This window comes from Triplophysa dalaica, chromosome 16 (assembly GCF_015846415.1).
Source record: "Triplophysa dalaica isolate WHDGS20190420 chromosome 16, ASM1584641v1, whole genome shotgun sequence".
Classification (NCBI taxonomy): Eukaryota; Metazoa; Chordata; class Actinopteri; order Cypriniformes; family Nemacheilidae; genus Triplophysa; species Triplophysa dalaica.
Genome location: NC_079557.1, coordinates 22,288,082 through 22,305,212, shown reverse-complemented (window position 1 = coordinate 22,305,212; position 17,131 = coordinate 22,288,082). Strand labels below are relative to the sequence as shown.

General features: G+C 41.6%; 1 protein-coding gene across 3 annotated transcripts in view; it reads right to left on the bottom strand.

The window, feature by feature from the left end:
* The window catches only part of nlgn3a (neuroligin 3a), a 174,765-nt gene extending 163,014 nt beyond the window's left edge, over nucleotides 1-11,751 (bottom strand). For all 3 annotated transcript variants that reach the window (XM_056769110.1, XM_056769109.1, XM_056769111.1), the window contains exon 1: nucleotides 11,532-11,751. The gene's annotated coding sequence lies outside the window, so the exon portion shown is untranslated. The remainder of the gene's footprint in view (nucleotides 1-11,531) is intronic.
* Nucleotides 11,752-17,131: the final 5,380 nt, after the last annotated feature.

Genomic DNA, 17,131 nt, shown 5'->3' with positions numbered 1-17,131 from the left:
TGAATCCTGTTAATAACATCAATGTGTATTTCTTTATAAATATCAGAAGGTGTTTACTGTCTATCTGGTGAGGCAGGCCTTTATTTATGTAATGTGGCTCAGAATAGCTCAGGGGTCATGGCCTCAATTTGATTGATTAAGACCCAATCAATGATCAAGGATTATTCATATTACAAAAACATGCATTTTTGGTTTAAGGCTAAATGTTTTTCAAAATGTGAAAATATCCCATACATTAGAACATTTCACATTTCATTTCAGCTGAGGCAACTGCTCATGGTTGTCATGGGGCAAATAATCATTGCACCTGGATCTGTGTTTCCTGTTATGACGAGAACAGTGCTCGCCCAATTTTCCAGCGCCTGATTTCTGGAAGTATTTTGTCCAATCTTTTTCTCCAGCTGCCCTTAAGAAAGGTCCTCAATAAAGTGTTTTACCCTCGAAGCAAACCAACCAGCACCAACATGATCACAACTCTACAACTTTGACCGCAGCCATCATCGTTCTGCACAAACTCTCTCACCAACACAAGTTTACAGTCCAGCAGCGGCTCTTTTACATGTGTCATGTATCCTTTCATAATGAAATATGAATAGCAGTTCAAAGATGTTGTATGTGTATCAGAATGCCTTTCAAAACAAGTGAGGTCGAAACCTGCTTTGGCAAAGTGTTTTGCATACGCCCAGCACTGAAAGACACTCAAAGGTACTGTCAAAAGTGATAAATCAATCCACTTAAGAAAGGCTTGTACGTTTAACTGATTTTGTCCAAAACAAATTCTCCCGTGATGATTCCTGGGCAATGCGCAAGTGCCCAGGGTGATCATGGAAGACAATGAGGCAGAAGTGAAGAACTTGACATCATGTTCATCGGTATGCTGATGACCTACTTATAAATCTCATTCTATTTGTGTTTTCACTTATCATTGTATTGAGCACAATAAATGAAATATATTTGTGCTCAATACAATATATAGGATTAAGCTCATTATGCCGATAAATGAAGAGGCAGTTTTCCGTTAAGTACTCTCCAACCGCCATCTCAGACAAGTGGCGATTAACTAGGCTAGGTTACAAACTTCTATTCTTACCAAAAATATATGTTTTTATGTACAGTTTTAAAGCTATTTTAATCTGTTGTAATTTGTGGGTTATCATTACCGATATGTGAAAACCCTGCAGCTTATTTAGCAGCACGTGTCGTTCATATGCTTTATACAAATGACTTTGGAAATTTTTCCATTAATAAGTAATTATGATTGGTAATTGTTTTCCTCGTTTAATTTTGCGTTTGTTTATTTTGGAGGACTTTTTGTCTGTGCTTTTCAAAATTCCACACATTGTTCTAGTCATGTAAACTAGCAGACATGTTAAAATGACTGTTTTAGCTGACCTTAAATCTGTAAGTTAACCGAACTTGTTATACTGATTTACCACAAAGTCATGCTTAAATCGAGCTGGCTAGTGCGAATATCAAATCGCTGCGATTATGCAAAGGCTGTGATTATGTTTCATGTGCAGCTTGTCCATAAAGCACGGCTCTGATCAGTATGAAGTGCTGCTCGATCTAATAGCATCGCAAGTTTGAGTCGCTTGTAACGTGCATTTGAAAAAGCAACACCCATCAAACATCATCATTATAAATATACTTTATTATCATAAAAATACCCCTGACGGCTTGAAGAACAGCAATAGACAGACACATTTTCTGGAACTACATGTGTCACAGTACTTCTTCTGTGGTGTATATTTAGAGTTTCTGCAGCAGCAATTTATGATAAACTGCACATGATAAATCACAGCTAATCACCAAATCGTGTGCGTGGTTTTTATTCTTCGATTTTTGGTGCAGCCTAAGTTTGGACCAGGAAAAGCTATTCTTGATCCAGTTATAATGCATTTCTTGTAGCTCTGGTGAAGCCATGCATGGTGTAATTACACACCAAAGTAACCTGTTCACAGTTCTAACATACATCATTTTGAGATGAATCCAGACATATTCCCAGTGATTTCCATTAATCACCCCTGTCAAGGTCACCAAGACCAATTAGTTTAACCTTCCAACCCACAGGCTCCCTTCTACTATCCAATTCTTTTGCCACTTTTCACTTACAGAAGAATAAAACTCCACCCTACACTCCTACATTCAGTGTAAATATATCACATGACAGAAGTCAAATGTAAGTCTAAACAATTCTGTGATTTATGTTAGCGGTTTGTTGCAACCTGACACACCGATGTGGACTTTAATAGACATCATGTGTGTCTGCAGGTCAAGATGACTTCACAGTCAGAAATATTCAAGCTCCAGTTCACTGCAGCACAACATGAGAGCACATGCTTCTGTTTTACTGCCACGGCTTAAGCAATTGGCAGATTTTATTAAGATCTCGAGCTGTTTCCATGATTTCTGCTGTTTAAAATGACACATTTTACAGCAAATTTTGCTTGACTTTCGGTACAATGAAGCTGCTCTCGAGCTAGTCGAGTGATGACAGGTCCAACATGTTATGTTCCCCCAGACATGAAGCTTTGCTCTCTTTGCCAACAGACTGAGTTCCTGGGAATTTCTCGTAATGACATTGTTTCCTTGTGTCCTTCACCAACAGCACTTTGACAATGAGCCACAACTACAAATTCATCACTGCACAGAGACTCACACCAATTCTCCGTAATTCAATGGCCTCAATCCAGACCTAAAGCCCTATTCGGATGGTCATCGATTCTCACAAGGACCTCTGTAAATGGCTCCTTGGTGATCAAACTCATGCATTCGGACAAACATATATTCAGTGAGATTGTAATCCTGCACAGTCAGATGACAATACACATGTATTTAATAATTACCATGGAATAAAATTTATATTTTAAAATGCCAATATTGAATGTTTCATGCTTTTTCTTGTCCTCTTTCTGTTCTTATCATCTCCCTCTCTGTGAAGTGATTCAGCAATCCTGATCAATGTGTGTGTGTATTTTGGATTTAACACCTGTTATATACATTGGGACGGGAATTAAATTATCGCACGACCTCGGTGTTGGTAAAAAAACAGTAGGTAATTCAACCAGGGAGTTTTCCGCAGGCATTCTGGATTCAGATGGAAATAAAATCACCACTGTACCCCTGTAAATTGAGAAAATATCTTACGTCCCTGTGAGAAACAATTACCGTTTAAATTTTAAGCCTACTTGAAGTTTAAAGGGATAGTTCAACCAAAAATCTGAATTCTGTTATGATTTATATGACTTTCTTCTGTGAAAGAAGATTACACTAAATCATGTTTTCAATCAATTCATGAAGAATATGCAGCAATATGAAAATATATAGGCCGATGTGTGTTCTTTTTTTTTATTGGGCCTTTTGCATCTTTAGATAGATAGGACAGTGGAGAGTGAGACAGGAAATTATGGGATGAGAGAGAGGGAATTGGAAACCGGGAAAGGACCACAACTCGGGATTTGAACGCAGGTCGCCAGAAGTGCTGCTGCACAACATGTCGGCGCACAGTCCACTGGACCACTTGGAGCTGAATGCCAATGTGTGTTCTGTATAAACACATGACAGATTCACTTACAGATGAATATGTTGGAATCAGACAGATATGATGGTGTTGTCAAGGGGGAAACTCTAATAACCGAGGTGGTTTGGGAAGCATCTGTGCACAGATGGGCCGTAAGCTCCATAAAGGACAAAGACTGTCTTCAAAACAGCCTCGCCAGCCTGGCCTTAGTTAATAATAGACTTCAGTGAAAAACTTGTACACTACCAGCCACACGAATTCATCACAAGACACCTGAAAAACATCAGTTTTATTAAAGGAAATGTTTAAAGATGTGAAAAAATGAGCAATAATCATCAATAATTCCTATCATCAAGTAACCACAGAGATACATCATGAAGAACAGAGCTGACTGGTTAGTAGTTGCCAGGGCATTGCTGTGTGGTTGCTAGGCATCGCTGAGTGGTTGCTAGGGCACGGCTAGATTACACACACACACAGAAATATGTGCTGTATTCAGACATCTTGAATGAGGCTCATTTCCCTTCTTCATGTCCACAGATAGTCTTTGTCAGTTAACATTCATGCACATGGCAGACGCTCTCATCCAAATCAAGTCACAGTGCATTTGATCCACACACTTCTTTAAACCAGTGTGTCTCTTTTCACGTGTCATTGTATTTTTGGAAATTGATATTTGTATTGCTCACAGTATCCAACTGAGCTACAGAAACACATTCATGATTAGTAAACACCACTAACTGATGGGTAACTTCTCTTTAATCAATTCATACAACATCAGACAGATGTTTGAATTCACTGAATGGAGATTCATGTCAAAGGTTCTCTATGACATCTGAAGACGTGTTAAAAAAGACTTCTCTCTTAGACATAGTACATACTGAGATCTGGACAAATACTGTACGCTTCATCCAAACAGCAGCTCCACCATCTGAGCGTATACTTCAGCTCTTGTGGTACAAGGCCCGGTGCCTTTTCAGTGTTTTTTTCCACACAATCAGTGCTGCACACAGCTTGATCTTGGTTCCAAAGGATGAATCTGTAAATGATTTTTTTTTTTTTCAATTGTCACTAATCAACAAAACAGCAAATTTTCTTTAGCATCACACATGTAAACTATACCTGTACCTTCATCATTTTCTGTTTCTGGTGTAGAGTTGAGCAGAATTATACTGACTTCATATCCGTTTATGAGTTTAAATGTCATGTGATAATTCAACAAAAGTTGTTGTTTCATTGTGGTCAAATAACTCTTTAAGTGTTCAGTTTGAGGTGTTTCTAGTTGACTGACTCCATTTTGAAGACTCAATTAGAGCATTCTGGGAAATGAAGAGTTTTACGTAGGATAAGTGTTTTATATGTAGTTCATACTGAAAACAGTGCTGTATTATTAAAAAGTATGCATACCGCCGTTTTAGGTATTTCTTTGATTTTCCATTGGGTTTCTTTAGCATCAAATGTTTCGTTCTGTGTGCTCATTCAAATTAATTAATGAAAAAATATCAAATATCAAATATCAAACCTGCACGAGTCTCAGAACACAGGAGGAGATATTTTGAAGGCCTGGAACTAGATTGGCTGGACTGAGGGGTGTTGTTGTTGGGCAACAGTAATCATAATTAATGCATCATTTAAAAAAAATTGTGTAATTAAACTGGCAGATATTCATTTAATAGATCATACACATAATAAAAATTATGTTTTAACTGTCTGCTGAAAATCTTGAACTGACCGGAGGATAAATCCCCCTGGACCAGTCCCTAACAGGCATTAAAATGCCACCATATATTTACAGTCAATTCTTTGCAAGGTACTGTACATGTAATATGCAATAACTTCATCCACTGCACTGTTACTTAGAAGGCTTCTGTCCATCATTTATTAACTCTATATCCATTGCACGACTGTTATAACTGCTATAACTTATTATTCTATATACCCATCTGTAAATGTCTTGTTTATAGTAATAGCCACCTGTATATGATAATCATTGTATATACCCATCTTTAAACTACTTCCATAATACAGTTTTTTTTCATAATACAGTTTTTGCAACCGCTGTATATCCTGCACTTGCTGCTTTAGCACTTCTGGTTAGATAAAACTACAATTTGTTGCCCCGTACTTGTACATGTGTAATGACAATAAAGTTGATTCTAATCTAATAGTATTTTTTTACAACCTTCTGAAATAAAAAAAAAACAGAGGAAAAGATCCCCAATCAAATCCCTACTGGTGGTGACCCACATATAGCCTGATGGTGAAGTATTCTTCATGGTCTTCATGCTAACAGCTTTTGCTAAGCTTCTTAGAAAGATGCCCTGAAGAATCAGTGATCGCCTGTGGGAACGGCCTCGGACAATAGTGTCGGCTCTATCCTTAACATCAAATAAAGAATCATACAGCCCTTCACCTCACTGGCCTTATATACGGCTAATGTTGCATTACGGGTGTGGCTTTATTCTCTGCCGCTCTGAAGTTATCTAAAAGCACATAATATCTCAATGTCTCTGACACACGAACAGCAATTAACTGAATAAACAAGAATGAAATACATGTTAAATACTCTTATGCTGTTTTAGTTCATGAGGTCATGCAGCGTGAAAATACGAGTCTCTCACTTTCACTGTGTGTATTTAAATCATTGTGTCCTGTCCTGCAGGATTTTACAGTCAACACATTCAAATGCATTTTATTCTTCATAACAGTAAAGATGGCCAAATAATCTCCTGTAGTATATATCCTTAGAGCAAATCTGTCATGAATCTCACAGGGAGACAATGGCGTGGGAACCCAATTGCAGGCAGACACAGACGGTGAAGGTGGTAACACTGATATTTATTAAACAAATAACAGGATTAAGCAAACAGGCAAAACAAAAACCCACGAGGGGGAAAACAGGACAGGAATATAAAAACGTTAACAACAAACACGGACTTACTAAACTATAAAACAAACACTTGGTACAAACACTAAACTAAGACTTACTTAGACAAGGGAGACATGAACAAGGCAAGACGAGGGCATGAAGCAGACGTGCACAGCATACAGCAAACAACTTACAGGTACAAGAACACATGTAAGAAACAATGCACGAGCACAGGACAATGAAACATGAGGACTCTTTATAGGGGAAACAGACAAAGGATCGTTAACAAGAAACAGGTGCTGGGTATTAGCACTGAGGAGAGGCTGACGAGGAACGTGATGTAGGGAACAATGACGAGACACGAGAAAGAAACATTCAATCTCACATAAAACCATAGGTTATGCCATGACTCCACTCAAATAACACGAATAAACATGACATGATAGTGGAATCATGACAAAATCACCCAATTCAAATGTTCTAAAGCCTGTCATCACTCACACACTCCAATGTCATCCAAACCCACATGATATAAATTCATATGTGAACACAAATGATACTTCCAAAATGTCTCAGCTGCTCTTCATACACTGAAAGTCTGTTTTCATCAGAGCGGTGGTGGTGTCAATGCTCGGTCAGGATTAAAGTGACATGAATAATATTGATAACTGTTTTCACTGATGGTGACAGAACGGGTCACAGAGCAACATCTTGTGTTTTGTAGGGCCGTAGACTGCGAATAAATTGTGATATTTTGCAAATATTTTTACTGCGAGTGCGACAAGCTTTTCTTAATGGTTGCGACTGCCAAACTGATCAATATAGGATTTTTGCGTATTATACGTTAAATATGCAGAAATGTTATTCTGCGCAATATTGCTCCATTCAATCACTAATTTTCGTCTCACCTCCTTCAACCATTCGCTCATCTATCAGAGCCCCACCCCTAAAGCGGAATGCGCGGGTGTAAGAGGCGCATGTAATGCTATTATAAAGCAGACGAGTGAAGCGCACAAATATCAAACAACAGAAACTCTAATAGAACATGTAGAGGGACAAATTTTGCATTAAATGTACAGAACTCAGATGAGGAGAAGAAGTCAACGGTGTTTCTTCATCAGGAAAGACATTCTTTATCTGCATCTGCTCGTGTGAACGGCTTGGACTTTACAATTGAAAGCCTTTTTTTTGCCTTGGATGACGGGGCAAAATGAAATGCTTGAGACAATGAGACCATTAACATTTGAAGAACCTGACTGTGCATCCGTATACGATTGTGATTATTTAAACAGCACTTGACAACACACCTTATATCTGACATAATTTTCATTGCATTCAAAAAGAAAAACTTGGCAGTGTTGGATTAGTATAACTTAGTAAAATAGCTAATGCAAGGTCACTTGTCCAAGTCGGTTGGTCAATAGAAGGGAAATAAGGGCCCAGGAAGAACGGCGTCTCTGTTCTATTTGGAAGTGCAGAGCTTTAGTCGGCTTTATGCGAGTATAAGAGATCTTTTGAGACAAGGTCAGTGAAATGCTGCCGAGAACATTGACATTCCATTCCTGTTGCTTCTTAATGGCATCACGCTTGCCAAGAGACTGATATCAAGTGGATATGTGGCCTTATCTTTTCGACACCATTTTCCCTTTTAGCCTTTAAACAAATAGCTCTCGGTTGCCAGTTTATTCAGAAAGATTGGAACGACTTCATCAAGTGGTTTTGTTTTACTGGGAGATGAAGCTCTTTTTTAAACACATGATGCATTGCACATGTACTCCAGTGAGATCTGCAACTGAATCCACTCTTCCGACTGACTGAAAATCTCGAGGGTCTCATACAGGACACCAGGAGACACGCTGAAAGACACGCACGCATGCATGATGCCAGCCGTGTGTGTGCGTGTCATGTGTCACCACAGATGAGAACTTGTGTGTGGGTCAAAGACATTAACATGTCCCCGTCAAAATAAATTACAAAAGAGATTTATGTCCATAAAAAGCACATTAAATGCAAGTAAAATATCTACTTTATGGTTTCAACTACGTCTTTGGAGAATAAAATGTCAAAATCTGGTTGAAATATTGTTACATCGTCATTGTCATTCAGTGTAACACAATATTTGTGTGCTACAAATTCAAACAACATGCTTAGTCTGACTTAAATCTGATTTAAATAAATAACAGTGTAGTAGAGTAGGCGGGGCGAGACCGTGGTTCGAGTCCGGTGAGTAATTGTGAATGAGCGCCAGCTGTGCGCACACCGGGCTCGAATCACGTAGGAGATGGGAGCATATAAAAGGAACGAGCGACCGGACCGTCGAAGAGAGAGGACCGGGCGAAGAGAGAGGACCGGGCCCGAACATGTGTTAAGTTTATATTTATGTTCTTGTGTTTTGTATTTATGTTTTGTTTGCCGGCGGTCGGCCGTGAGGGGCCGCCGGCTTTTATTATTTCTGTTATTAAATGTATGTAGTAGAGTAGGCGGGGCGAGACCGTGGTTCGAGCCCGGTGTGCGCACAGCTGGCGCTCATTCACAATTACTCACCGGACTCGATCCACGGTCTCGCCCCGCCTACTCTACTACAAACAGAATAAGGAAGCATATAACAAATTATTGTGCTTTAAATGAGTAAAACACTCGTATTGACAAATGGGCAAAACCAATAGGTAGAGGCAAATAAAAGTAAATAAAAAAATGCAACTAATTAGCATTTGGGATGAAAGTAAGTGTTTTAATATGTAATATGTATTTTTGTTGTAAATATGCTTGACAAGATTGTTACACTGAATGATGTTGTAGTGGGCGTCTTCTGTACATCAGGGAAACATGTATGATACACAAAACAAAAATGACATTTTGACCCGTGTACATTCAGTACAGCAGCGTGAAAGAGAAACACTGAATATTAACATCACTTCAGTGACACTGTGTGTGGGGACGTCTCTTTTCACACATTCCTGTCTAAATAATCTGGGTTAGGGTTAGGGTAACCAACCGTTAACTAATATCTTTGGTCAAAGAGTGAATTTCATTAAACATGTTTTTGCCTTCTGATTTAAGGACTACTGCCTGTTCTTATCTTATCTCACAGAAAATGAAAACTGTATGACTTTCATGTGAATTACAGATAACTCCAGTGCAATGTGCTCATGAGAATTTAAAAAAAATATAAACATAATGCACATGTTGATTGTTCTGAAATTACATTTCATTTCATATGAAAAAAACCTCTCCCATCCACCATTTTATTGTTTTAGTGAAAAAATCTGAGCAGGACATGTTTGCATGTGATTCATGAATCTGCCCTTCAAATGGAGGCTCTGTCTGAACTTTGTGTAAAAACACTTTTTCTTCATTCTTCATGTTCTGAAAGACACTCGACAAATTCCTGTGACAGCAAATGAAACACTCATGTCTGTTTTCTCCACGTGTTCTGAATGGGCAGTGTTTCTATTCAGATTTTTGAAGCATGGAGGTCAGCTGCAGGAGCTTTGTGTGCTCTTTATGACATTAAAGCATGTCTCATCTCTGGCTGTAAGTGTCCTAATCATACAGACAAGTGAAGCCTGTAGCAAGCGCGATCAAACATTATAAAGATATATTTACTACTATAATAAATCATTTAAGAGAGAATGTCACACATTACAATTAAATGTAAAAAACAGGATGTGAGCAGCACCTGATCCTCAATTTTTCAAAACACTTTTATTCCATCAACATCAGGAAAACGGTTAAGTTACCATCAATGCCACATCTCCAAGACAAACACGAACCAAAATCAATAGGAAACACGTCCTGTCTGACAGAATCACAATAGAGGTCCAGTGACATTGATGTCAACTCACCACACAGATCAGATCAGTGTTATGATTCAGTCTTGAAGAACATGAAATACAAATCACTCCAGCTGTTCTGACAGAAAGACACCACAACTCCTTTCTTTAACTTAGCATGCATGAAAATCAGTCAGTGCTTGAGAAACAGAAGAGTCTAGAAGCCAAAACACAATCGAGACATTGCTAAAGAGAGGGCATTCAAAAGCATCAGCGTGCATAATCCTTTAAGAGACTAAATGCCAGACTACATAAACAGGTTCTGCTCATAAAAAAGAGGAGATTGCAAAGAATTAAAGATGCCTGCCACACTCCTTCTGACCACCTAAAATCTTCTCATAACTTCCATAAAGTCAATTGAGAGCTGAAAGATGCGCCTCACTCAGAGCAAATGGCAACAGCAATCCCTTTAATGCATGGACAACAATTGCTTATTCACCACATCACCATGACAACTCTCTCTCTCTCTCTCTCTTTCTCTCACTCACTCACTCTCTCTCACTCACTCCATTTGCAATTCAGTCTTTCTCTGGAGTCTTTTAAACATGAGTGTGACACACAGGCATGTGTTTTAAAATGAAACTGTAAAGCTATTAATTAATGAATATGAATATGACATAAGTCACTAGCTGTTTATTTAACCTGAGGTCATGATCTGAAAGAGTTATGTTCCATGTGGATATGCTGCATCATAAATATCTGAAACTAGCCAAGACTTCATCACTGATGCGCGGTCACATTCATTAAGATCACTTATTATTATCATCATCATCATCCAATGATGTCATCAGTGCTCATGTAAAATATTCTTCATGTCTGGATTAGGTTATCACACAATCGTCTATACATGAATCCAGTCATCCACGCGTGAAAGGACCGCAACGTGTAACGCTCCCTCTGTGAGCGACGCGACAAAACTAGACAAATCAGGGCAGCTTTCCACACTGCGAGGAGCGAGCGAGCGGCGCGTCTTTCAGGGCTGCGGGTAAAATCCTGACGCTCACAGTCCGCGGACGCGACCAAACTAGACGCGCCTCAATCCCCTCATAGCAAACGGGTTATATGCGTCTCTCAGGGACGCTGCGTTTGACTAGTCAAAGAGTTTACTCAGGAACGCGACGCGCGTCATTTCTACCGGCTATAGGAGAGCGTTGGAGTTGCCTCGCAATGTGGATGATGCGGTGTAACAAGTGCACGAGATGCTCACGCGCATCCGTCGCGCGGTACTTTCACAGTCAGTGGGATTGACGTCGCATGCTTTATATCGCTAATAATAATAACAACTTGGTCATCTTTATAAATGACTCACCTGCTGTGATGTAATACGAAATGCCCCATTCCCAGTATTCCCAGTGCCAGCACAAGTGCCCTTCATGTGTGTGCGCGTGAACGGTAATCCTCACACTGTGACCTTATCCAGAGAGCGCGTGCATCCTTCATCCATACGCTCCAGCCACATTCCCGTGTTTTCCTGATGTTCTGCTCCTGCGTGGTCGTGAGCTCCTCACGCGAGCAACACGAGTGCGCGCTGCGCGGTCACGCTCGAGTGTTCGGCAACGCTAGCACGGGCGCGGGTAACTAGGAAACCAAAGCGCGCGCGCTGCGCCCACGTAAGCGGTTTGGAGTGTGTTGAACAGGACGTCTCCGTAGCTTCTTTAACATCGGTTATTCTGCTATTTGGGGTGTATTTGTGTAAATGGTGGTGTCAATTTGTATGGTGTATTTTAAAACAGTTTTTTTATGTTTTTCTTGGGAAAAGCCATGAAATATAACACATAGCCTAATTGATCTACAATAAATGCCTTCTTGTGGAATCTGTGGCATTGAACAGCGGGTTCTCACAGTGAACGTTTATAGGCTGTATTCTGTATGTTCTAGTGTCAGAAACTGAATTGTCAAAATCAAACTCGCCCTAAAAATATCTCAGCTGCTGTTGTGTTTACTGTATTCATATGACAAAGAATGATAGAAATCTTGATAGAAAATGATAGAAAACCATTGACATATTTGTTATGAAATCTGATGGGAATTTCCCAGAATGCTCAGATTGCTCACACAATTATCTAGTCAGAGGCAGTCGGACTCAGTGACCGGTCAAGCAGCTGGGACAGTCGACCACTTTCTCAGTGTTTAAACTATCATGGCTAAAGTGGAGCTTTCCTTTTAAAATGACTGCAGCCACTTAGGGTGCATTTGTCGCCGGATCTACAATAGAGAGCTATAATGTATGTTTTGGCATATTTTCTTCCCTTATTTGCGGTCCGCTGTTCCTCTTTGTATGATTTCAAGGTGTCTGTGTATCTGTCGAGCGCTGCAGGGTTGGAAAAGAGGCTGTGCCAAAGGTGACGCCACAGGATTTTGTGGATTCAAAGCCACAATCAAACAAGTCATTCTAGCACACAGAACCCAGCGCAGTAGATTTTCACTCTGTAAATCTTGAGATGTACACAGCGGTGTATGTGTGTAAAGGGTTACTTTTCTCTCCCTTCTTCTAAAAAGAGGAATTAGAGCATTAGATCCCAAGTGCTTTCCATCCTCTCGGCCTCTTCGAGTGTGTTTAATGACAGCTGGGAATTCGCTCGGCCCGGCCCCTTTACAGCGAGAACTAATTAGCAGCTTTCCTCCTGTCTGTGATGCCACCAGATGGATTCCCAGAATGCGACCTGCCAATGTCAGCGAGCGAGGCCTTCACAGGTGGATCCAGCAGACCGAGGGAATTGTGGTGGGACCGGCCAAAATGAACTTCTGCACTGCCCTCCCTCACGCACCAAATCTCACCGTCTGGTTTTTTTTCCGAGCGCTGTATCGCGGGGAAGAGATTTATGTCTACTGCCAGTAATTGCTTTACAGGTAATTAGGAGCGTGTAACTAAATGTGGATCAATGTATATTTAATGAAGGTCTATTCGTCTTTTGATTCACGTGTGAAAACCAGTGAGTGTTCATCCTGTGCTTGTGGAAGCAAACGTCCCTGTTTTATGGTGACCTGAAGGAACTCCTCATCTTCATTGTTCACCATGGTATGATTGATAGCAATGTTGTTAAATACCAGATTCTTCAGTGTGGTCAATCCAAAAGACTTTGGCACTGAAGCAGGGACCTGAGCCACTCATCTAGAGATTTAGGGATGAGCTCTTTTGATATGGGCCAGTGAGCAACCACCTGGAACACATGGCTGAAAATATCGAAATCACCCAGAACCCGGTACAAAAATGACCTACTAATGATCCACAGCATTGTGACGCTGAGGTTCAGATGTAGTGCTCTCAGATTCAGTGCAGTGAGAGCAACATCTTCAGAAGTGCACTGAAAAACACTTCAAATAACAGTTAATCTGAAAAATGAATCTCCTAATGGAGTCAAACAATAGGTAAACTTAATAAAAAAATGTAAACGGCTTTAACACAATAAAATTTAGTTGGATTTACTTAACAATTTGTTCAATTAAAATTACTATAATAAAAATCTTAACAACAAAAATGAGTTGTTCCCTTTCTTTCGGTCTCTCGATGTTGTGTCGAGCCGAAAGATGGGGTTCGCCCTTGAGAACCTATCAACCCTGACTACTATAGAAGAGGCCAATGAAATTTGGCAAATGAAATTTGCATGCCGGTCCCGGATATCCGGTATAAAAGAAAGACGGCGTGCAGCATTCATTTACCTTTTGTTATTTAGAACCATCGCTCATGATTACGAAAACTGAATTAAAAGAATTCTTAAAAACTACATTGCCGGATCTACAACGTAGAGCAGCGGATCGTCCCAACCTGCATCGACCTTCCCCTGGGCAGGTTTATGGTTAGGATTTCTCCAGCGCGCCATGTCCCGCTGTTCTCTTGGGTGCGGAAACCTCATCGAGGAGGGGGACGGACATGATAGCTGCATCAAGTGTCTGGGCGCCCAGGACGCTGAGGCAGCTTTCGTAGACACGTTGTGAGAATTTGGATATCGTCTGTGTCCCCACTTAGTAACTAATAATAATATTATACCCATACATACTGTGTGAAATGTATTACAATGATTATTGTTCATGTATTATGTCTAAGGTTACTTAAGGTCAAGTGCTGACCTAGTTAAGAGAATATGCAGGCCCATATTGCTTTAAATGTACTTAGTTAACGGAATATTCATTTGTTCGTGCTGTTTTATATATACACTTATAAAAGATCATAACCTACAAGATGATAACAGTATTTGTGAAATCATACAGATAAACTTTCTCATGCTGAATACATCTCCAGGGACATGTCTGAACGGTCACGACATGTCCCTGGTGCTGCGCTGCACTGCGGGCAGATGATCATCCAGAAGTTGCAGTCACGGGTGGCTGTCTTCCTCTGGGAACCAGCCACTACTTCGTCTGCTACCCAGGCTGTGACGTCGTTGGCCAAGGCCCCGATGTCCGCCAGTGCAAGCGGCTCTAGTGATATGGGGACCTCTGCGAGCGTAAACCCGCCAGACAAGCGCTCAAGGGCCTTTTGCACCCCGCCTCGCTCTTCTGATCGTACCCCGTCCGGATCCTCAGCCCAGTATTCGGAAACATTGCGTGATGATGATGAGATGTCGCTCGCAGCATCGGAGGGAGACTTGCTGGCATCCGACCCTGAAGACTCTGAATCCCACCCAAGGGGGGTCGAGCTCAGGAGGAAGCAGACGTGGAGATGTTAGCCATGCTTACCAGGGCAGCCGCGAGTAATGGGTTGCAGTGCAAGCCACTGCCTCCTCCCCTGGATACGTGGTTCCTGGGGTTGGAGCGTGGTGCCAAACTGCGCCCACCCCCCGTGCCATTCTTCCCGGAGGTGCATGAGGAGTTGTGTAAGACTTGGAGCGCTCCACTGATGGCTCGCTCCAGTCAAACCAGCTCCAGCTCCCTCACTTCCCTCGATGGTGGGGTAGCCAAAAGCTACGTCGATATCCCCCAGGTGGAACGTGCGGTTGTGGTGCACCTGTGCCCGCAGACGGCTGCCACCTGGAGGAATCGGCCAACCCTACCGTCCAAAGCGTGTAAGACTTCGGCATCACCGACTAGGGTGACGGCACGGGCCCTGGGTCGGACAATATCCACACTAGTGGTCCAGGAGAGACCCATCTCGCAATGTGGGCTGTTTGGTGACACTGTCGAGGACTTAGCTCAACAGTTCTCGACGGTGAAGAAGCAGACAGAGGCAATTAGCCACATCTTACCGCGCCGCAACTCGGCCGCCCAGAGGCCTCTAAAATCTTGCTCGACGTCTGCTTCCCAGCAGCCAAGGACCCCTTTGACTTTGCTTCCGGTCCCTGTGCCCCCAGCGCAGGCTGCACCCCTGAAGTGGAAGTCGAGGGGGAAACCTTTTGTTATTTAGAACCATCGCTCATGATTACGAAAACTGAATTAAAAGAATTCTTAAAAACTACATTGCCGGATCTACAACATAGAGCAGCGGATCGTCCCAACCTGCAGCGACCTTCCCCTGGGCAGCGCAGGGCTGCACCCCTGAAGTAGAAGTCGAGGGGGAAACCTCCACCCCGTCAGCAACCTTATCGCAAGGAGTGACCCTGACGGGAAGACCCCAGGGAAAACAACATGTTGGAAGGTGATTGGTTAGGTGTTGATTGGAAGTGAGTGATGCAGGATTGACAGGATTGAGTCTTCCTGGCAGAACTTGCGCTGAAGCTATATTTCTACCAGAAAGAGTTTGGAATGTTGAGTATTGAACATTTATTAGACAGAATATATGGTTATAGAGTAGGCCCTGTCCGTGGCTCGCATCCAGAGGGCCAAGAAGTCCTCCACTTCCCGCCTTGAGATGAAGGCGGGGGCGTAGCCAACCCCTGAGAATGGTCGTAGGCTTGCCTCTGGAGCGTGGCCTACCCCCCTAAAACAAAAGGGATTTCTACTCACCCGCTGGTTGGAGTCTCTAGTGGTTCCTGCAGAACGAGATTGAAAGAATGTAAACTTCTTATGTCCCCTTATCTAAACAATATTCTACGGTTGAAGAGTCTAGTCGACGGAACACACAGAGTTTCAGGCCTGGAGACAAAGTTTGACACAGACACAAGTGCTTGTTCAATCAGAGTCCAAAGTTTATTGTTAAGGACTAACACTTATAAGCTTGCATCAGGGGGCGTCATATAAAACCACCAAAACAGTGGAAAATCACCAGACTTTCTGTTTAGTCTTTCCTCCTGAACAATCAGATATGATTACATATTTAATATTACAATAACAAAACAATTGTCCATAGGCATCATTAGGAACCTTGATATGGAGAACAACAGATACTTATATAAACACAAGACAGCATAAGACATGATACAACTTTCAGCGAGGTTAAACAACAAGAAAGTAAGGCACATCTTATGTGAATAGAAGCTAATATTAATACGAATGAATACGAATGAATACATATGATATATGAACTTTGTATTAAACACAGATGCAATATTTGTAGAGGACAGGACGAAATCCAGATTCTCACAGAGATTATATGCAAATGTTAATGATATTAACAATTGACCGGTCGCTGGGCCGTAAGCAACACTGAGGCAAGGCCCCTATAGGCCACAACACTGAGACGAGGCCTCGATAGGCCACAACAAAGACAAGGTCCCTATAGGCCACAATACTGAGACGAGGCCTCGATAGGCCACAATACTGAGACGAGGCCTCGATAGGCCACAACAAAGACAAGGCCTGGATAGGCCACAACACTGACAAGGCCCCGATAGGAGACAACACTGACAAGTGTTGGGGGAAGCGAGACACCATCACTTGAGAGAGCATGTTGGGCTTCCATGATGGTTTTTGAGTCAGGTCTTATGTAGGGCTCGAATGCTGGATAAATGCTCAATTGCCTCGATAAATGTTGGATTTTATCAGGGACAAAGGGGGGGGGGGGGGGCGATCTGATGATCTTACATCACGATGGAT